The following is a 17,956-nucleotide window of genomic DNA, read 5'->3' as shown; positions in this document are numbered from 1 at the left end:
CAACACAACACAGGATTTTATCTGTATAACTATTAATTAAATTAAACATATATTTTTGTTTTACTTAATGTGAAACTTGCTGCTGGTGCTGAACATCAATTCTGTCAAGATGTGAACATATGCTTGACAAGAAGAAGTGCATGTTGGGGTACTTTGCTTTCATTGATGACGTTGCTGAAAATCCAGTTTTGCATATGTATTTTGTACTACATAGAATCAATGCTTTCAGTGCTGTAGAAGAAGCAGTGCTGTATTCATCGAAGCATTCACACCAAAATGTCTGCAGTGGTGTTTCACTGAACGTGATTCTGGGAGATCTATCTGATGAAATATCAATGAACTCTTTTAATAGCTTTGGGACAGTGTGGCAGTTTAGCTCCAGTAGTCTCACTGTAGATAATTGTAGCCCACAGGTGCGTAACAGATTGTTCCAACATGAGCTCTGCCAGCCAGCAATGCCAGCCTTGCCCACATCTCAAGAATCAAAATGAATATTAAAAGTATCTCAGCTCTCACCTGAACGGTGAGTAAAGCACGATATTCCAACTTCAAATGGGTGAACATATCAGATACCCACATAGTTGAGCAAAGCATCAGGTACCCCAGGTGGGTGAACAAAGGTTTCGGCGCTCAACCCCTTCGGAAATGTTGACTGAGCTGTTTTCCAATATGTGTACTGTTGCAGTAATTTTCTTTTTACCTCCCTATAAAGAGGACACGTTGATAAGGCATCTTGTGAACCTGCACCACATTAATGCCCAGTTTTAGGGAGTTTCTGGGCCAAATCTCCTGTCTCATGGGTTATTAGAGTGGTTGTCTGCAGATGACTAAATAGCAACAGGCAGCTCACCACCACCTCAAGGGCAATTAGGGATGGGCGATAAATGCTTGCCTAGCCAGCGGTGCCCACAACACACAAAATGAATTTTAAAAAACTCCAGCACAACCAGAGTCTGTGGTGGATCTGCGGGAGGTAGGGTAGGGCTAGGGGCAAACTGTCAATGATGCCTCCTCCCTGTGCCCCAGAGGGAAACTGTGACTTGCTAGGGCTATCTCCTCGTGCCGCTGTCTGATTTCAGATGTGTCTTTCACGTCTGTGTGCTGCTTTATAACGACTGGCGTTTTTTAAACAGCGTGCTGCTCCTGGTAGCTTCCAGCTGTTCCACTTTTACACGCACACTGGGAGGCTGTGCTGATTTGAGAATGAGTGCCACCATATTTTAGATCATTTTAGATTATTAAAGGCTAAGCAAGTATTATTTCCGCCTACACATTGCCAGACACCTTGAAACCTCACGGACGCCTAGGAAACTGCGGACCCCGGGTTAAGAACCCCTGCACTAAAGAATACCCCCTTAAAGGGAAATAATAGATGCTGCAGAGCACCCAGTTAGGAGAATTAAAGGGATATTTGCAAGTCAAGGTTTCAGGCTCTAGCTGTACAGCTGTATTTGTTCTAGGTGAATGGTAACAACACAACCCAGCAATGACATAGCTTAAGAATTGTGTTACGACTGAGGTGGGTGGAGTGCTCTGTATATTCTAGTCCCACTTCTCTCAGGTCACACCATATATTTTAAATTTTCCCACTTACTGATAAAGTCAATCATATACTCTATTTTTCCCGGCATAGAACACACTAACCAGGTTTCTTTAATGAGCAACAAAATTATCAGTTTATTATCAAACAAGTCTTAACTTGTAAGGAAATAAAACATAAACACGCAGATTTAAATGTTAAAGTTTCATTTTTACCTTAGTCCCTTCACACACACACACACACACACACACACACTCTCTCTCTCTCTCTCTCTCTCTCTCTCTCTCTCACACTCACACTCACTCTGGTTAACCAAAAAATAAAAAGGATTTTTATAAATTCAGACCTCTGTCACAGACAAAAAAAAACTTTGAGCAGATTACTTCCTCATTTTTGAAGAGAACAGCAGATGAGATATGTTGTTCTAAAACTGGCATACAGTCTCACTTCTGAGTACATGTAGACAGGTCACTCAGATCTTTTAGAACAGTTCTTTTCAGGTGGCATTGAGAAGTAATTTAGCAGACTTTCTTCAAAGACAGGAAACGAGATGAATTGACACCATGGACTTCACGGTCTTTTATGGAATGTTGGAAAGCGAGCTGGGTTGTGGTCTTCTGTCCTTCCTTGACACTTCAGCTGCAGACTTGACTTTATCTGCCCATCCTAAGTGCTCTGCTGCTGCTGCGCTTGTCCAATCAAGGGACTCTTGTCACTTCTCTGCCCATTACCAGGGTTTCTGTTCTATCTTTAACTTGAGTCATGTGACAACCAATAACATTGTTGCCAATCCAGTTCCCTCAGTGTCCTTTTGATGGCTTTTTTAAAAAAAACTGGTCCAAGGTTTATTCAATTTAACTATAAATTCCTGAAATTTTTTTTTTAACTAAAACAATCACTTTCATAACAATTGCAGTAACTAGGAACTATTTTGCCAGTCTCCAAATGTACTGGAACTCCCGTAATGCATCAGCTAGATATGCTCACCCTTGAAATTATTTTAAGAAAGCTTTCAGTTGCCATTGGTATTCAGTTGGGACATTACTGTGTTTCAGAAAGGCTTGCCAGTAACACTCAAGTAACAGATGTGCTAGCACAGGTAATAACCCCTGTAATCGTCAAACCGCTGTTAATCTTAGAGTGCAAGAGGGATATCAGACGGTCATTGCTTGAGGCTCGTGTAAACTTGTGTAATATCTCAAATAATCTAAAATGATCGAATTCAGTTTATATTAATATTCTAAAGGTCAGTGCTTGGCAAAGATTGCCCAAGTGATGGACCTTTGCTTCTCAGAATTGTTGTGAACTGTTCGTGTATGTCACCATACTAATTTGTAGAGTGGCTTGTTTTTGGAAGATTTGACTCTGAAAGCTCTGCTGCTATGAGCTTTAATAGTGTGGTTTGATGTATATTTCTGATAAACTGTAGCAGAAAAACTTGTGCTCAATTACATTCCCTTAAATCCGCATGAATGTTCAAAGTGGACACATTGGCATCAGCTGGTACTGCAGTTGGCCACGTAGGGGAGGCAGTAAAGGAGTGTGCACTATTGGCGCATACCTACAGCTGAAGTAAATATAGACATGTTAATAAACCAAAGTTCACTGATATTCTCATTAAAAATTAACCTGCAGAAACTGGATGGATTAACCTATGGCTCAGGGCTGTTTCATGCTGAAGTTGAAGAAATTCAGACTTTGAGCAATGTGAATTGTTTCTTCCAGACTATAGATTTTGAAACTGGATATATCCAGGAATTCCTGAGATTAGTTTTTCTGTAATCACTTACTAGTATGTAACTTTTTTTTTGTTGTCTGATATTAACAAGCTGTCTTCTAGAAGTTGAATGGCAGTCCTTTGAACTTGCCTTAATTTCCGTGATGAACTGCATAAAGGCACGGTACTGCTTGATGTAACAGTCATTAGGTTGCTAGATCTTAATTCTGTTTCCTGATCATTCAGTTGGAGTATTATTGATATCGGTATCTATGGTTAGCATGGGGAAAAGGCAACTACGGTTCTTGAACCTGATCACTGTCCAGGACACTATACTGGAAGGTGTGGATGTCGGGTGGAAACAAGACTGTGATTCAGTGTGATGCTCTCCACAGTGGAGTAGCTCACTGGTCCTCACTCTTTGGAATTCCACATGAGCAAAGAACTGAAGGGGCTGCCGGCTCCTGTGAAACCATACCCCAAGAATAGTCTCTGTAATTTTGTTCCCATTCCTTCTTTACTGTGACTTCTTGCTGTGATATGGTTCCAGTCGCCAAATGCCTTTCAGGGATTTTCCCAAGTCATTGTTGTTCATGTGTGAGCTGGTGAGTTTAGACCAACACTTCGACTGGGAGGAACATATCAATTGAGCCTGATCCTGTCCTCCCCCAAAGCTTATACATGTACTTCCAGTAAGGGTTACTAGATAGCAATCAGAGCAGGAATCCTAGCTGATATTTCTTTCCATAACCCAGGGTACTGAAGTCAATTCTAATGTTGAAACTGTTGGGTTCAGTTCAGCATAGAATGGGAGGGTCAAACAAATGGATGATCAATTTATCTATCTGTACCCCTTCTTTGATTTAAGGTAGACACATTAACCAGAATGAACTAGAAATCAGGACAAAGGGCAATCTAATACTGAGAGAGATTGTTTTTGAGCATGTAGTTCATTGTATGCCCAATCTTGGAAGGGCTGGATCAAAAAGAGAGTTGCTAGTGATCTATTTTCTTACACAAGTGATTTGGAACCAGGTCAACTGCAGAAACTTGGTAGTCTGAGAATACTAGAGGAAAGCTAAAGGTTTAACAGCATGATGACAGATTCACTTGGTACTTTTATGCATCTAAATCTTGAGTTGGGGGTGTGGTAAGGGTCGTTCCGTGACTTCTGAGCTGTCGGATATTGTTCTTAGACTTTGTAGTTACAGGCATCTCCTCATTCAAACGTGCAGTGCCTGCATATCTTCCAATGGATTTGTCTTTTTTTGCTCATTAGCAACCTGTATGTTTCTGTCAATGGAGCTATTGCTATTTTCTCAAGTCTTGTGCAATTCCTCATGGTAAATGTAGTCCAGAAAAGCCAGTCAGAAGTTTCTCTTCACTCAGAGATTAATAGAATGAGCTCACTTGATCGTTCAGTGGGTCAATATCCATGTTCGGTGGTGTGGCATGGAGCCATACAGGCTAGAAGATCCCAGGTTTAATTCTTGGTCTGTCTGTTACCTGATCTGATTGAGGACAACAGTAGGTGTGATGTAATTGATTGTGGCAATACTGGGATGGAGAAGGGAAAATTATCCATGGTTTCCACTCCTGAATGCTCTCATTCCATTGACCTTTGCTAAAAATGTGTGAGATCATTAATCATTAAATGAGATAAAAACAAGAAATGCTGGAAATACTCAGGTCTGGCAGCATCTGTGGAGAGAGAAGCAGAGTTAACGTTTCAGGTCAGTGATCCTTCATCAGAACTGAGTTCTGATGAAGGGTTACTGACCTGAAAGGTTAACTCTGCTTTCTGCACAGATGATGTCAGACCTGCTGAGTATTTCCAGCATTTCTTGTTTTGATTTTACATTTCCAGCATCTGCAGTATTTTGCTTTTATTATTTATTAAATGAGGACAGGATAAGACTTGGTTGTTATGTTATCTGTTGTTGAATATCCTGTTGACACTCACTGTTGAGGTTCACAATCTTACATCTGCAGAATATTTACTCGTGAGGTACAGGATGCTGACTGGCACACTCAGAACTACATCCCAGTAAGAGTCAGTGCTTCAGGAGAGAAAGTTCAGATTTAAAAAAAAAAGACTTGGAAGCTACAAATAATCCCAAGAAATGTAAACTTGTTAAAGAACTGGGATGTTCTATCAGAAGTGGTCGGCGTTCTGAATTCTGGATCAACCATGATCTCCTATAATTTGTGTGTCTTTTGACGAGTGAGTTAATTTATGTTGAGGTAATTCAGTAAGTATGTGAATAGTGTCCAGCTCATTGGTTGAAAATAGGTTTCATTTTCTGTAACAATATGCAATTACGGAAGGTGAAGATTTCATTTTCAGGATGACTAAGATTTATTTTATTTATGATATTGCTTGCACTGTTGCTCCTGGCAATGTGATTGTCTTTATAACTAAAAATGCTTTTGTTTTCTTTCCTTTCATCCATATTCTGTAGTTATTGCGATGAATATTAGTTATCCTGATGAGGAATATTGGAGCAAGATCCCACTTTTGCCGATGAGGCCATTTGGCCATCTAAATTTATCCTTAAAGAAAGATCCAACAGTTTCCCTCCCTACCCTCATTGCAGCATCCAATTGTTTCTTAGATGCCTTTTCAGGGTCTCTAATATGCCTCTACTATTTTAGGGAGCCTGTTCTATATGTTCATCACTCCATGTGAAGAAGAATTTCCTGATGTCAGTCCTAATTTTTATCTCTCAGTAGTTGTTTACCTGTTTCGCTACTCTTACAATTTAATTTAAAGTAATATTGGAATGAAACCGGACGGACCACCCGGCATCGACCTAGGCACCGGAAACGACAACGGCAAACCCAGCCCTGTCGACCATGCAAAGTCCTCCTTACTAACATCTGGGGGCTTGTGCCAAAGTTGGGAGAGCTGTCCCACAGACTAGTCAAGCAACAGCCTGACATAGTCATACTCACGGAATCATACCTTACAGACAATGTCCCAGACACAGCCATCTCCATCCCTGGGTATGTCCTGTCCCACCGGCAGGACAGACCCACCAGAGGTGGTGGCTCAGTGGTATACAGTAGGGAGGGAGTTGCCCTGGGAGTCCTTAACATCGACTTTGGACCCCATGAAGTCTCATGGCATCAGGTCAAACATGGGCAAGGTAACCTCCTACTGATTAGCACATACCACCCTCCCTCAGCTGATGGCTCAGTACTCCTCCATGTTGAACACCACTTGGAGGAAGCACTGAGGGTGGCAAGGGCACAAAATATACTCTGGGTGGGGGACTTCAATGTCCATCACCAAGAGTGGCTCGGTAGCACCACTACTGACCGAGCTGGCCGAGTCCTAAAGGACATAGCTGCTAGACTGGGTCTGCGGCAGGTGGTGAGGGAACCAACACGAGGGAAAAACATACTTGACCTCGTCCTCACCAATCTGCCTGCCACAGATGCTTCTGTCCATGACAGTATTGGTAGGAGTGACCACCGCACAGTCCTTGTGGAGATGAAGTCCCGCCTTCACATTGAGGATACCGTCCATCGTGTTGTGTGGCACTATCACCGTGTTAAATGGGATAGATTTCGAACAGATGTAGCAATGCAAAACTGGGCATCCATGAGGTGCTCTGGGCCAACAGCAGCAGCAGAATTGTACTCAACCACAATCTGTAACCTCATGGCCTGGCATATCCTCCACTCTACCATTACCATCAAGCCTGGAGACCAACCCTGGTACAATGAAGAGTGCAGGAGGGCATGCCAGGAGCAGCACCAGGCATACCTCAAAATGAGGTGTCAACCTGGTGAAGCTACAACCCAGGACTACTTGCATGACAAACTGCGTCAGCAGCATGCGATAGACAGAGCTAAGCGATCCCATAACCAACGGATCAGATCTAAGCTCTGCAGTTCTGCCACATCCAGCCGTGAATGGTGGTGGACAATTAAACAACTAACTGGAGGAGGTGGCACCACAAATATCCCCATCTTCAATGATGGGGGAGCCCAGCACATCTGTGCGAAAGATAAGGCTGAAGCATTTGCAACAATCTTCAGCCAGAAGTGCTGAATTGATGATCCATCTGGGCCTCCTCCTGAAGTCCCCAGCATTACAGATGCCAGACTTTAGCCAATTCGATTCACTCCGCGTGATATCCAGAAACGACTGAAGGCACTGGATACTGCAAAAGCTATGGGCCCTGACAATATTCCGGCAATAGTACTGAAGACCTGTGCTCCAGAACTTGCGGCGCCCCTAGCCAAGCTGTTCCAGTACAACTACAACACTGGCATCTACCTTGCAATGTGGAAAATTGCCCAGTTATGTCCTGTACACAAAAAGCAGGACAAGTCCAACCCGGCCAATTGCTGCCCCGTCAGCCTACTCTCAATCATCAGTAAAGTGATGGAAGGTGTCGTCAACAGTGCCAGCAAGCAGCACTTGCTTAGCAATAACCTGCTCAATGGCGCTCAGTTTGGGTTCCGCCAGGGCCACTCAGCTCCTGACTTCGTTACAGCCTTGGTTCAAACATGGACAAAAGAGCTGAACTCGAAGAGGTGAGGTGAGAGTGAGTGCCCTTGACATCAAGGCAGCATTTGACCGAGTATGGCATCAAGGAGCCCTAGCAAAACTGAGGTCAGTGGGAACAGGGGGAAAACCCTCCGCTGGCTGGAGTCATACCTAGCACAAAGGAAGATGGTTGTGGTTGTTGGTCAATCATCTGAGCTCCAGGACATCACTGCAGGAGTTCCTCAGGGTAGTGTCCTAGGCCCAACCATCTTCAGCTGTTTCATCAATGACCTTCCTTCAATCATAAGGTCAGAAGTGGGGATGATCGCTGATGATTGCACAATGTTCAGCACCATTCGTCACTCCTCAGATACTGAAGCAGTCCATGTAGAAATGCAGCAAGACCTGGACAATATCCAGGCTTGTGCTGATAAGTGGCAAGTAACATTCGTGCCACAGAGGTGCCAGGCGATGACCATCTCCAACAAGAGAGAATCTAACCATCTCCCCTTGACATTCAACGGCATTACCATCACTGAATCCCTCACTATCAACATCCTCGGGGCTACCATTGACCAGAAACTGAACTGGAGTAGCCATATAAATACTGTGGCTGCAAGAGCAGGTCAGAGGCTAGGAATCCTGAGGCGAGTAACTCACCACCTGACTCCCCAAAGCCTGTCCACCATCTACAAGGCACAAGTCAGGAGTGTGATGGAATACGCTCCACTTGCCTGGATGGGTGCAGCTCCAACAACACTCAAGAAGCTCGACACCATCCAGGACAAAGCAGCCCGCTTGATTGGCACCCCTTCTACAAACATTCACTCCCTCCACCACTGACGCACAGTGGCAGCAGTGTGCACCATCTACAAGATGAACTGCAGCAATGCACCAAGGCTCCTTAGCACCTTCCAAACCGGCGACCTCTACCAACTAGAAGGACAAGGGCAGCAAATACATGAGAACATCACCACCTGCAAGTTCCCCTCCAAGTTACACACCATCCTGACTTGGAACTATATCGCTGTTCCTTCACTGTTGCAGGTTCAAAATCCTGGAACTCCCTTCCTAACAGCACAGTGGGTGTACCTACCCCACATGGACTGCAGAGGTTCAAGAAGGCAGCTCAGCACCACCTTCTCGAGGGCAATTAGGGAGGGCAATAAATGCTGGCCTAACCAGTGACACTCACATCCCATGAATGAATTAAAAAAAAAATGCTGGATTTTTTTTCCCCCCATGCTCTTAACTATCATGTGTACCTCTTTAAGATCACCTCTAAGTCACCTCAGTTCCAGGCTGTAAAACTTTAGTTTCTTCAGTCTTTCTTCATAATGCAGACCTTTATACAAGGAATTATCGTCGTCGTTCTTCTCTGCACTGTCTCTAGCACTTCAGTGTGTCTCATGTCAACTTTTGTCCGATTACGCTTCTGTGAAGCACCTTGGAATATTTCCCTAGATTGATGGTGCTGTATAAATGCAAGTTGTTGTGCACTGGATGCAGTATTAAAATTGCTGTCTTGTACACTACTGTTTTGGTTAGATTGTATGACATTCTGTTGACTTTGCTCTGAATTGGTTGGGCGTTTCATGTTGCACCTGTTAGGACTCCTAGGTCTCTCTGTCCTTCATGCTTAGCTAGTTCAGTGCCATTCATAGAGTTGTGTATGTCACCTATTTTTCCTTTCTGTGTACAGTATCTTACACTTAGATTAAATTTCATCTGCCATTCTGGATACTTAGATATTTTGTCCAGCTACAATGACTTGTGAGCTGGCTCCTCTGATTCCGCCACCCTCCGATTTAAACACTGTGATATCGAATCAAAAACACAATGCATTTATATAAATTAACAGTGGCCCAGCAATGAGCCTTGGGCATCAACTTAGTATTCTTCACCCAACGTAACTTTCCTAAAGATTATTTGTTTACTGCACTACGTGCAATTTTCTATTCATTCCCTGGGCCTTACCCTAAATTTCCATAGCTTTGAGTTCGACTAATAGCCTTTTGGAAGTCTTTCGGAGGTCTTTCCCTTCTAAATCTCCATTGACTGCTGTTTACTTGGTTATTTTTGAACAGATAATACCCAAGTTTACTCCTGAGAATTAGTTCCATTATTTTACATGGAATGGAAGTTAAACTAATGGGTTTGTTTGTAGGTGCCTGTCTGTTTTGCACCCCCCCCCTCCCTCCCTCCCTTTGAAGATGGGAAATCATTGTCCATTTTCGAATCTACCTGTATCTATCTATCCTGTGTCAAATGACTTCTTAGTAATGGTTGTCATTGCCTCACAAATCTTCCTAGTTTCTTTCAGCACTTTGGGATAAATATCCATTCTTGGTAATTATTTTTTTGAGGGTTCCATCTCATTTATATTGAATCATTGTATTTTCTCAGGGAGGACAATTTGCTCCTGAATTCTTTTTAAATACTTGGAGGAAATAATCATTCATTAGAGTACAGTGTTTTGACATTTCCTAAAATTTTACTATTCATTCATATATTTAAAAAACACCTTTTATAGGGCCACTCCCAGTGCAGTGTTTGACCAAAGATATGCTTCTTTAAAACTGTTTGCTCAGAGATATACGAGAGCAGTTCAGATGCTGTGGTTTTAAAACAGCCCCTGTGGACAATCTGATCCAGCCACATACTAGCTGTTTTTCTTTATCCAAGTCTCTTAACCTCTTTTATTTTCCTTTGTCTTTTTTTTATATTCAACATGACTCACCTTGTTATCTGTAGCTTTTAGGAATATTTTTCCCCCCTGAATCCCTGCAATACTTCCATCAGTCTTTTGCCTCTTGCCCTTTGTTTCCAGTGTTTATGTCTCATGTTTGGTGTTTTGTGTACAGTAGTTCTAAGTATCCAATTTTCTTTCATGTTTTTCCTGTAGCAACTTACCTTCTGTAGTTCACCCCTCATCTCAAAATGTCCATTTCTAAAGTTGACGGTTGTACTTATTCTCTCTTCCATTGCATTCAGTCTTTTTTCCATCCTAAGCCTAACTTTAAACTGCACCATGTTGTGTGAGCCTTTTGTCTGTGTTCTTTGACTCGTGTCAGTTTTGGCTTAGTGGTGCTACTCGCCTCTGAGTCAGAAGGTTGTGGATTCAAGTGGCACTCCCTAGCTGAGCACATAATCTAGGCTAACACCTTAGTGCGGTGCACCTGCATAATCGGTGGAGCTGTCAATCGGATATGACATTAAATTGAGGTCCTGTCTGGCTTTTCAGATGGACGCAAAAGATTATGCACTATTTTGAAGGGCGTTCTCCCCTTTACCCAATATTTATCCCTCAACTAGCTTAATGAAAAAAAAAATTTGGCCTCTATCTCATTACTGTTTGTGGGACCTTGTACTCAAATTGCTGTGTTTTCTACATTACAACAGTGACTATACAAGTATTCCATTGGTTGTTAATCATTTTGGGTCATCTTGGGATCGTGCAAGGTGCTATATAAAAGCATTTTTTTGAAGGGTAAATAAACGTCATCCTTATACTCATACTTGCCTTCTATATCCATGTCTGCAGTTGAATCGTTATGTGCTGACTGGTACTGTTACCATAACATTTAGATTCTGTGTCCTTTCTATCTTGACTGCTCTTGTCCCATTTCTATGTTTACCCCCTCTCTGCTATGTTAGTATATATATCGGCATGGACACGATGGGCCGAGTGAACTCTTTGTGTCGTAAATGACTCTATGATATTGTCCCCCACTATTACTTATGTTTTCTGAAAGGGCGTCAGTACCAGTCAGGTGAAACCTGTCCCATTTGTACAGCTTTATCCTGCCCAGTACTTGTCACAATGTGTTAGTAATCTGAAACTCTTTTACACCATCTTTCTAGCCATGCATTGACATGTCTTATCTACTTCTCCCTAACTTGTCCAGTATGTGACACCAAGGATAGTCTTGATATTACTACTCTTGAGATTTTGCACCTTAGTTTAATGCTCAGACTTCAAAAAGATTTATGTGACACTATGCCATTAGTTCCTGTGTGAACCAGAACTGGCTACTTTTCCCCTCTTTTCAGAAGTTTTTCCTTTGTTCCATTATATCTCTTTTCCTGGCACTTACAAGGCACATGCCATTCAGGACTCTGTTAACAGCTGTGAGATAAAATGTTCTTTGTCCATACAGGAATTTCCCAGCACTGACCACTGGGTAGAACTCGGGAGTGGGAACTATGGCTGATTTTGCTTTTCTTTTCTTAACCCACGATTGAGATAATTATAGTGCTCCTACCTTACCACCAAGTCTGAGATAAGATGACTCAACACAAACTAGAAACTGATGATAGGTGGCTTCAAGGTCAATTCTGTATATATTTTTAAAATCCATTTAGCCCCTGTATCAAGTATCAGTGAGGACAGACATCCAGTTGCTCTAATGCTTCTGCCAGTACCATTCTTAATTTGGTAGTTAGAAAGCTGTACAAGAGCAGGGGTGGGGGTGGGGGGTGGGTTGGTGGGATTATTGGCTGCCTGCATTTCTCCATGAAAAGGGTCTTGCCTCTGTTTCAGCACCTTCCATAGGCTGAAGAGTAGAGATTATATTGTGTGTTTTGGAGGGATGGGCGATCATTATGATGAGCTCGTGTCACCCTACGTCATGGCAGTGGTGCTGCCTCAGAAAACTTTAATGGAAACCCTCCAAGAGTTTGAAACTATTTACTGCACTTGAAACAGGGCTACTGGTGTGAATATACATCAGACTTTAGAAAATTTGTGACTTGTTTGATGTCCTTGTGCATTAGCTACCAGATTCAGTTTCATTAGACAGCTGCACTTCATGCAGGCCTTTCTACCCACATGGAGTTATTTCACTACTCAAATTATAAAATGTTTATATCAGTGTGGATGCTTCAGATCCAGACTTCTACTGCAGTGTGCATAGCAGTGTCACTTGGAGTAGTAACAATAAATATTTCAGACCCTTGTTGAGGAATTGTTGCAGGAGACTGCAAAATCAGGGACTGTGGTTTGAGGCATGTAGCAGGTTGAGTGTGACAGTCTCTATTCCATCTATAGGGTCCTACCTAATTCACGATCTGTGGCGCATTTTTCATGGCCATGAAATCTCGGGTCCTCTGTGAAATCAGCCATTTTGCTAACTTTATTAATTGACATAAGGCTCACCTTGCTGATTGGGCATATTGTGAACATCAGTCATTTTAGTGATTGACACAAGGCTCACCTTGCTGATTGGTAGATGAGGGTGGGCTTCCGGTGCAGTTTTAAGAGAAGCAGTCACTAGTATTAGCAGACAAGTGTGAATGTCAGAATGATCAAATCAAAAATGACCACGGCCGTTACTGCAGCACATCGAGTGAAAGAATTTGGAAGTCAAATTCTGCATGCTGATGGTGGAATACTGTTTTATACAAGCTGCAGTGTTTCATTGGATCACACACGGGCAGTGGTTCAGTGCCACTTACAGTCCAAAAGCCATTGCAGCAGAAAGAGAGCATCTGACCCTGTACTGCTAGAAAATTAACAAAAGCAAGCAACGATTTCATCTCTTGTAAGAGCTCAGAAAATTGTCAATTGGTTAAAGTGGAACTTGTGGATGCTTTTGCAAGCGCCAACATACCATTGGAAAAACGTGATCACCCAAAACTTCCAAAGTATTTCATTTAATGTAATGTGCAAAATGGTGATTGCTTGCCAAGTGCGAATAAACTACAATAGAACTACCTACTGAAGATTTTTGCTACACATCGTGAGGAGGTGACGTTTCAGATTAATGCATGTGAGTCTTTTGCAGTTATTTGTGATGAGTCCATTGATGAGCAAGACAGTTATGTGCTGCATGTTTTGTTTGATTTTTATGTCTGGTAAGGCTGAAGATGGACAGTCAGGAAAGCTAACAACAGTGCTCGCAGACTGCGTCCATTTCGAAGCTGTTAATTACACCATAGTTTCCCAAGCGATAAAACTGTTTCAAACTACGGTGTACATTTCTACAAAGTGTCTGTTTTCATTAGTGACAATGCAACTTATATGACAAAATATTTCAAATCTGTGCTCCAAGGTGTAATGTCTAATGCTGTCCATATTACATGTAATGCACATATAATTTCTGTTGTCAGTGAATTGAGGAAAAATGAGTTTGGTAAAATGGACAAACTGGTCAAGTACATTAAAAAGATCTTCAAAAAAACCCCAGCAGCAAGCTTTGATATAGGCAACACATTGCAAATGTGGTTGAAATGGCTGAAATTGGGGAATAAAACATCACCCTTCTTCCAGAGCCAGTTGGATTTTTGATTTTGGGCAGTACAGTATCATGCAGCTCACCTGAAATACTGCTCAGACTTTGTCTTAGAAGAGCTCGCACTGTCTCCAAAAACACAGGTTTTAACAGACATTGTAACCCTTCTAAACAATGCTAAGCTTAATGAACTTTAGTTTGTTGCCAAGGGTGCTACATGACTGATGGATTTAATCACTTGGTTTGAATTTCAACACATCACAATCCACAAAACTTACAATAAAGTAATGGATGTACTGTTCTGGGCTGAAGCACAGTCAAATGAACAGCACTCTGATGACGCTGAATTAAATGTCTGTGTTCAACAGGTATTTTCTTGCATGGCAATGAAGCTCAAACAATATTATTACTATGGGGAAGAGTCAACCAGTGAAGAAAAAGCAGTTCAGAGGTTTCAGCAACCTTTTGCAGCATTCTTGAAAACTGTGCGTATCTTTGACACTGCACAAATGCACCTGTTGGTGGATTTAAACACATTTAATGCGATTCCTGGCTTTGACAAGAACTGCAGGCTGGAGCTTCCTCTTTTATTGTAAAAGAAGCAGATTGCTTGTGCTGCAGTTTTGGAACTCTGGAATGCAGAGTCCCCCAGCTTGCAAAGCTAGCACGGTGCTGTCTGACAATTCCAACAAACTTTGGACGCGTTGAGAGCTGTGTCTAAACGCAGACAAGGGTTCACAGTGCAGAGACAGGGAATGAAGAAAGAGATAATTGCAGGTTGCTCCATGCCCACTTTCAACCACTGGCTTCAGTGAGTAAAGAATGTGATCTGTTTATAGTCAGCTTTTTGAATGTACAATAAATGCCATTTGAAACCAGAAACCTCCCTTTTTTTGTTTTAAATAGATCATTTTTATGGCTTGTTGCGCCACCATGAAATTTACGATTTAAATAGGTGAAGTCATGAAATTCGCTATTTTTAAAAAGCTGTGAAATTTGTCACATTTGACCGTGAATTTGGTAGGACCCTGTACATGTACCTTGTGCTAGGCCACCTTTTGGAGGAGGGAGTTGAAATGACTTTAATGCTTTTTCTTTGTAGAGTTGTTGAAATTTTATTTAAAGATTTGACATTGTTCACGTGTCCAATCAAAATGCTTAAGGCTTAATTATGCATCCTTTAGAGTTGACAAATTGAATGGTGGTTACATGGCTATATCATGAAATTGCAATTACTTAAGTTAAACACTAATATAAAAGCAAAATACTGCAGCTCCTGGAAATCTGAAATAAAATCAAAAAATGCTGGAAATACTCAGGTCTGGCAGCATCTGTGGAGAGAGAAGCAAAGTTAACGTTTCAGGTCAGTGACCTTTCATCAGAACTGGCAAAGGTTAGAAATGTAATAGGTTCTAAGCAAATAAAGTGGGGGTGGGACAAAATAGAACAAGTGGGAAGGTGTTGATAGGACAGAGGGTCACAGAGAATAACTGACAAGGAGGTCATGGGGCAAAGACAAAGTGTGTTAATGGTGTGGTGAAATACAAAGTGTTCGTGCAGAGAGGGTGTTAAATGACAGAATAATGAAAGCCCTAGCCAAAAGCAAAACATGAAAAAAAAGTGGACATGCACATGGTTTAAAAAAATGTAATGATGAATCAAATTAAAACAAAGTGAAATAAAAAATACAAAGTAAAACTAAACAAAAAAGTGGGGGGTGGGGGGGTGCAGCCAGTCATGCTCTGAAGTTATTGAACTCAGTGTTCAGTCCGGTAGGCTGTAGCATGCCTAATTGGTAAATGAGGTGCTGTTCCTAGAATTTGTGTTGATGTTCACTGGAATGCTGCAGCAATTCCAGGACAGAGATGTGGGCATGAGAGCAAGGGGGTGTGTTGAAATGGCAAGTGACAGGAAGCTCGGGGTCATGTTTTAGGCTGAGCGGAGGTGCTCTGCAAAGCAGTCACCCAATCTGCGTTTGGTGTCTCCAATGTAGAGGAAACGGCATTGTGAGCAGCGAATACAGTATACTAAATTGAAATAAGTACAAGTAAATCGCTGCTTCACCTGAAAGGAGTGTTTGAGGTCTTGAATAGTGAGGAGAGAGGAGGTAAAAGGGCAGGTAATACACCTCCTGCGATTGCATGGGAAGGGGACGAGGTGTCGGGGCTAATGGAGGAGTGGACGAGGGTGTCGTGGAGGGAACAATCCCTTTGGAATGCTAACGGGAGGGGAAGATGTGTTTTGTAGTGGCATCACGCTGGACATGGCGGAGGATGATCCTTTGGATATGGAGGCTGGTAGGGTGGAAAGTGAGGGCAAGGGGAACCCTGTCACAGTTCTGGGAGGAGGGGGAGAGGGTAGAGGTGCGGGAAACGGGCTGGACACGATTGAGGGCCCCGTCAACCACGGTGGGGGGGAAATCCTTGGTTGAGGAAAAAGACGACATATCAGAAGCACTGTTGTGGAAGGTTGCATCATCAGAGCAGATGTGTCGGAGACAGAGAAACTGGAGGAATGGAATGGAGTCCTTACAGGAGGCAAGGTGTGAGGAAGTGTAGTCAAGGTAGCTGTGGGAGCCGGTGGGCTTATAATGAATATTAGTAGACAGCTTATCCCCAGTGATGGAGACAGAGGGGTCAAGGAAGGGAATGGAAGTGTCGGAGATGGACTGTCAAAAGGTGAGACGGGTGGAAATTGGAAGCAAAGTTGATAAAGTTTTCCCAGTTTGGACGGGAGCTGGAAACGGCACTGATAGTCATCCCTGTACTGGAAAAAGACTAGGGGAAGGGTGCCAGAGTAGGACTGGAACAATGGATGTTCGACAAATCCTACAAAAAGACAGGCATAACTAGGACCGATTCCGGTACATTGATGACTGTATCAGTGCCGTTTCCTGCTCCCACCCTGAACTGGAAAACTTGATCAATTTTTCTTCCAATTTCCACCCTTCTCTCACCTTTTACATGGTCCATCTCCATCACTTCCCTTCCTTGACCTCTTTGTCTCCATCTCTGGGGATAGGTTGTCTACTAATATTCATTATAGGCCCACCAACTCCCACAGGTACCTCTACTACACTTCACACTCTGCCTCCTGTAAGGACTCCATTCCATTCTCCCAATTTATCTGTCTCTGATGCATCTGCTCTGATGCAACCTTCCACAACACTTCTGATGTGTTTTCCTTTTTCCTTAACAGAGGATTGCTCCCCCCCCCACCCCCGCTGTGGTTGACAGGACTCTCAACTGTATCTGGCCCATTTCCCGCACCTCGGCTCTCACACCTTCCCCTCCCTCCCAGAACCATGACAGGGTTTCCCCTTGTCCTCACTTTCCAACCCACCAGCCTCCACATCCAAGGATCATCCTCCACCATTTCTGCCATGTCCAGCGTGATGCCACTACCAAACGCATCTTCCCCTTCCCTGTTAGCATTTAGAAGGGATCGTTCCCTCCGCGACACCCTCCATTACCCCCGACACCTCATCCCCTTCCCACGGCACTTTCCCATGCAATTGCTGGAGGTGCAATACCTACCCTTTTACCTCCTCTCTCCTCACTACCACACACCCATATGACTGAATGTTGTAAAGGACTGCTTTTGGCAGAGAGGAACATTGATTTTAAAATGTTCAGTTATCAGGTAAAAATAAGACTTGCTCAAAGGCTATCACTAAAAGCAGCCTGGTCTTTGAGAAAGTTCTTAGCTTAAAGAGTTTCTCCACACACCTAAGGGAATTCTGGGAAAAAACATTTTTTTTTCCTGAAGTAGCAAAGGTTTGAAATTGAAGGCCTGAGCTCTATGTAAACTTATAGACCAGAGGAGGCCTCAGCAAGACATTATGATTGGCTTCTGAGCAAGGAAGGATCCCACTCTCCTTTATGCAGTAACCATTAATGAGAAGTCTGTATCTGTGGACATCAAGTGAATTGCAACATTCCCAACAGTCATTCCAGGCTGGAGCT

At 42.8% G+C, this 17,956-nt stretch overlaps 1 protein-coding gene across 3 annotated transcripts in view; it reads left to right on the top strand.

Annotated features, from left to right (window-relative positions):
* Positions 1-410: 410 nt before the first annotated feature.
* Positions 411-17,956, top strand: part of mtmr4 (myotubularin related protein 4) — a 214,277-nt gene continuing 196,731 nt past the window's right edge. Inside the window, exon 1 of one of the 3 annotated variants that reach the window (XM_068010247.1) lies at positions 411-523. The gene's annotated coding sequence lies outside the window, so the exon portion shown is untranslated. Of the gene's footprint in view, positions 607-14,751; positions 14,803-17,956 lie in introns of those variants that run through there. The other 2 variants (XM_068010248.1, XM_068010249.1) reach the window with 2 other exon arrangements.

The sequence above is a fragment of the Heterodontus francisci genome, chromosome 30, assembly GCF_036365525.1.
Source record: "Heterodontus francisci isolate sHetFra1 chromosome 30, sHetFra1.hap1, whole genome shotgun sequence".
In the NCBI taxonomy this organism is placed as follows: domain Eukaryota; kingdom Metazoa; phylum Chordata; class Chondrichthyes; order Heterodontiformes; family Heterodontidae; genus Heterodontus; species Heterodontus francisci.
Note: the sequence above shows the minus strand (reverse complement) of the source record. Positions and strands in the feature narration are given on the sequence as shown.